The 5000-nt window shown below is 46.0% G+C and overlaps 1 pseudogene; it reads left to right on the top strand.

Annotated features, from left to right (window-relative positions):
• Positions 1-4619, top strand: part of LOC116218616 — a 19377-nt pseudogene extending 14758 nt beyond the window's left edge.
• The last annotated feature ends 381 nt before the right edge of the window (positions 4620-5000 follow it).

Below are 5000 nucleotides of genomic sequence, written 5' to 3'. Positions count from 1 at the left end.
CATGACTACGAACATAGCACATCTAAATGAGACAGAAAGACAGCGATATTTAGAAAAAACATTGATTATTGGCCGCGGTCCATATTTATTACCTTCAACTTCATTTTGTCCCTTAAAGTCTGCCCCAATTGTCTTTTCCCGACGTATACATTTATCTTATACACAATCCATCCCATACACTGGAGATAGCCTGAAGGGCTTTCAAGATTACAGATGCATATCAATATGCAGTTGAAGGATGGGTGAACTACACCAAGATATGGCATCTGGAGACACAAAATATGTATGTCATCACAGGACATTTTAGTAATTCAAACAGCGATTATCAACCGATTTATTTTAGTGGTGGTTAAGAGTGCCAATGTGGGCTAGCTAGGTGTAGCTAAAGCCTTTAGTGAAGGGCTAAACAGCTCGCTAACTATTAGCGCTCTAGCTTGCTCAGGAGAGTTTAGCTCTGATAAGACACAGCAATTATTCACGATTGTATCAACGTGCTGCATTTCACTTAACATGTCAGTCATTCCCAGGCTCTGAACACAAAATCAACATGTCCGTGGATAGTGGTGCAGGAAGATACAAAGTGTTGACTGCATAATCTGAAGTTAGATGTTGGCTGCCAGTTGTCTCCTCTAATTTGCAGCCAACCATTTATTCCGCCGATCTAAATCTTTTGGTATACAATTAAATTGTTTCTTTGGGTAATTTTCGCGACTATTGTCGCATCCATCAGCACAACATAAGCAGGTTCATTTTAACTTTATGTGGGTTGTGACCGACTATTGTCTGTGTTGTGACCGATGTTCAGCTAGACTTTCGGCCACAAAGATGGCGGCGCTTAAGCACAGTGATATCCATGAATATGAGTCAATATGAACTAGGCACCCTGAGGGTTTCTACCCTTTCCCATTACAATTGTATAAGTTAAATCGAGGAGACTATAACATCAGCTTGATAACTAGCTATCATTTTATGTAAATGGAACCTTCCATTTGAATCGTTTAAAGTTATTTTAAGTTTTCATTATCTAGCTAGCTAGTTAGCTAGCATAACTAGGTAACCATAACAACCAGCTCGAAGTGGATACGTTTGTCCGCACCGCCTTCTTTACCATGCATTTAACTAATGAATAGCCCTCATTTGCTAACGGGTGGGTCGTTAGCAGCTGTTTTGTCACTCAGAATGTCATTCTCCTTACAAAGTGCTAATTATTATTATTATTTTTCGAACTGTATATATCTTTAAAGTAAAACATTCAAGGTTTCTGGGGATGTTCTTTTTATGACGCTAGGACAAAAACTCGCGGAGCTTCAAAGGCATATTGACAACAATAACAAAAAATCGCACCAGTAGGAAATCCTCCTTGAAGGGGGGGGGGGCGAATTTGGCTACCGCATGTAATATCTGTTGTGACTGTTTGTCACACGGTGCATACCGTAGCCCAAGGTGTACGTTCAGGAATGACGTATTGACGGCAGTTGGAAAAACCCCGGTGAATAAACCAGCACGGAGTGAAGTCGGTCGTCAGCCTGAGTTTAAACTAAAGTATATAAGTTAAGTTTATGTATGCCAGAGGGCAAATCATTACACCGCACAGGACGGCTAAAGCCCCCGCTACGCCACTGGTGTTGAACACACACAACTGCTGCTGCACACAGAAGTGCGCTGGCTCTCGAGGGAGAATACTCAACCGGCTGTTGTTATTACGATCTGAAGTACACACCTTTCTGATTGAGCACAGATCTCCCCATGCCTCCTTGTTCCAGGACACAGACTGGCTTGCAAAGATGTGCTATCTGGCAGATATATTCAGCAAACTGAACAAACTGAATATGTCTCTGCAGGGAAAGGGCACCAGCATTTTAAAACTGTATGACAAGGTGGGTGGCTTCCTGAAGAAAGCAGAGCTGTGGAGAAGAGCCTCTGCACAGGGGGATTTCACCTGCTTTCCTCAGGTGGATGATTTTCTCTCTAGTGAGGATGTGAACAGAGCTCCAGTCAAGTTGGTCATCGTAGCCTGGGACATTTGACCAACTTGATTCAAAATTTTCATTCCTACTTTCCTGACATGGAGGATAAAGCTACACAGTTGGATTGCGTGAGAAACCCATTTCTCTTGTCCGAAGCAAATGGAAGCAAGCTACCTGTCACTAATCAGGAAACACTCCTGGAAGTGTCATCTGACCGTGGCCTCCAGATGAAGTTTGCCACATCCACACTGATGAAGCAGGAGCACCCTGACCTGGGACAGAAAGCTTTGGAGCAGCTACTACCCTTTGCCTCCACATATTTATGTGAGGCCTCTTTCTCTGCAATGACTGTGATCAAAACAAAGCAGAGAAACAGACTGTGCCTGGAGAAGAGCTTGATCACAGCAGTTGCCTCCCTGCCACCAAGACTGACAAAGATTCTCAGTGAAATGTCATTGCAAAAGCACTCAGTTCAATGCACCAATGTTCAATGTTCAGTGTTGATAGTTTAATAAATCAGACAATGATGGCATAGCGCTGTGTATTACATCTTTCTTTTCAATCAAAAATGATTTGCGCTGGTTAGGGGGTACTTGGCTGAAAAAATATTTCACAGGGGGTACATCACTGAAAAAAGGTTGAGAACCGCTGCTCTAGAACAACACACAGATGAGGTGTGATGATCTCTGTTCTTCCCGCCCCCAGCTCCAGCACGCCTTCTGATTGGACGGTGTTCCTGGGCCGCCTGCGACAGAACGGCTCCAACCCCAATGAGGAGTCTGTGGGTGTGGCCAACATCACGCTGAGCAGCCTATCAGGCGAGAACGTGGCCATGGTGCAGCTGACCAGGAAGCCCACCCTCTCCAACTTCATTCAGCCAGTCTGCGTGGAACAGAACGCCATCGCCACGGGAACCACCTGCTGGGTCGCAGGCTGGGGCAACGCACAGGCTGGAGGTGTGTGTGTGTGTGTGTGAGTGTGTGTGTGTGTGATTACGAGTGTGTGTGTCTGTGATTACATGTGTGTGTGTGTCTGTAATACATGTGTGTGTGTGTGTCTGTCTGTGATTACGTGTGTGTGTGTGTGTGTGTTATTTGTGTCTGTGATTACACGTGTGTGTGTGTGTGTGTGTCTGTAATTTCATGTGTGTGTTTGTGATAACAGCTGTGTGTGTGTGTCTGTGATTACATGTGTGTTTGTGTTTGTGTGTGTCTGTTATTACATGTGTGTGTGTGTGTGTCTGTGATTACATGTGTGTGTGTGGGGGTGTGTCTGTGATTACGTGTGTGTGTGTGTGTGTGTGTAATTACATGCATAGTAGCCCATTTATATTCTCTTAAATTATATTCTTCCCCTCCCTTCAATTTGTTCCTTTTTTTCTCTCCCTCCCTCCCTCTATCTCTCCCCCTCTCTCTCTCCCTCTCTCTCTCTCTCCCTACCTCTCTCCCTCTTTCTCTCTCTCCCTCTCTCTCTCTCTCCCTCTCTCTCTCTCTCTCTCCCTCTATCTCTCTCTCCCTCTATCTCTCTCTATCTCTCTCTCCCTCTCTCTCTCTCTCTTCTTCCCTCCCTCCAGGTGAGCAGCCCCTTCAGGAGGTGCAGACATCAGTGGTTGCCTGTGGCAACGCATCCTCCTCTGCTGATGACATCTGCACCAACACTCTTCAGTTACAGCAGGTGAAGAAACTAGTAGCTAACGCCTCACTTCCTCTCTTCTAACGCCTCACTTCCTCTCTTTTAAGGCCTCACTTTCTCTCTCTTCAGTTACAGCAGGTGAAGAAACTAGTAGCTAACGCCTCACTTCCTCTCTTCTAACGCCTCACTACCTCACTTCCTCTCTTCTAACGCCTCACTTCCTCTCTTTTAACGCCTCACTTCCTCTCTTTTAACGCCTCATTTCCTCTCTTCTAACGCCTCACTTCCTCACTTCCTCTCTTCTAACGCCTCACTTCCTCTCTCACTCTCTGTGTTTCTGTGTCTCAATCTACTAGAGTGCATTTCTCTCTCTCATAACTCATAGCTGTGTGTGTGTGTGTGTGTGTGTGTGTGTGTGTGTGTGTGTGTGTGTGTGTGTGTGTGTGTGTGTGTGTGTGATCTGTCTAGAGTGCATTTCTCAGATAGCTGTGTGAGTGCAGGACATTTAATATCTGACATCTGTTCTTTATTCTATCATGTATCATGTAATGTAATGTTGCTCCTCTCTTCCTCTCTCTCGTCCTCCATCTTTTCCTTCCTCTCTCTCTCTCTCTCTCTCTCTCTCTCTCCCTCTCTCAGGGTGATATGGGAGGTCCCCTCATGTGTAAGCAGGGCGTGTCGTGGTTCCAGGTTTCAGTGATCGCTGTAAACTCCTCCTCCTCCCTGTCCAACTCCACCTCCACCTCCACCTCCAGAGCCGCCAGCCAATCAGATCGCTCCTCAGTGCAGGTCTTCAGTCGGACGTCTCGGTTCAGCACCTTCCTGTCAGGCTTCACCTTCCCTATGACCTTCACCTCCGCCACCACCCCCAACACCACCTCCACCCCCACCAACACCACCACCACCACCACCTCCGCCACCAGTGGGGGGCGCCACTCCTACACCCCCCTCTCCCTCCTCTCCCTCCTCTCGCTCCTCTTCCTCTCCCTCTACGCCGCTCAGCTGGCCTCCCAGCACTAACCCTGAGGTCATGACTGCCTACAATCCAGTACTGAAATAACAAACGAGGTGTGTGTGTGTGTGTGTGTGTGTGTGAGATGTATGTGTAACATCATTAATCAGGGATCAATTATGTGATGTACGGGTAACGTCATTAATCAGGGATCAATTATGTGATGTATGTGTAAGTAACATTATTAATCAGGGATCAATTATGTGAAGGGAGCACTGTAGCTAAGGTAATTTGACATCAGCTCTGTAATATACTATACTTATCATGGCATTGTGTGTGTGTGTGTGTTGGTGTTTGTGTGTGTATGTGTGTGTATGTGTAGCTCTGTAAGTGACCGCACTTGTCATGACAGTGTGTGTGTGTGTGTGTGTGTGTGTGTGTGTGTATAT

This window comes from Clupea harengus, chromosome 23 (assembly GCF_900700415.2).
Source record: "Clupea harengus chromosome 23, Ch_v2.0.2, whole genome shotgun sequence".
NCBI classification, from domain to species: Eukaryota; Metazoa; Chordata; class Actinopteri; order Clupeiformes; family Clupeidae; genus Clupea; species Clupea harengus.
This window is presented reverse-complemented; position numbering and strand designations above follow the sequence as displayed.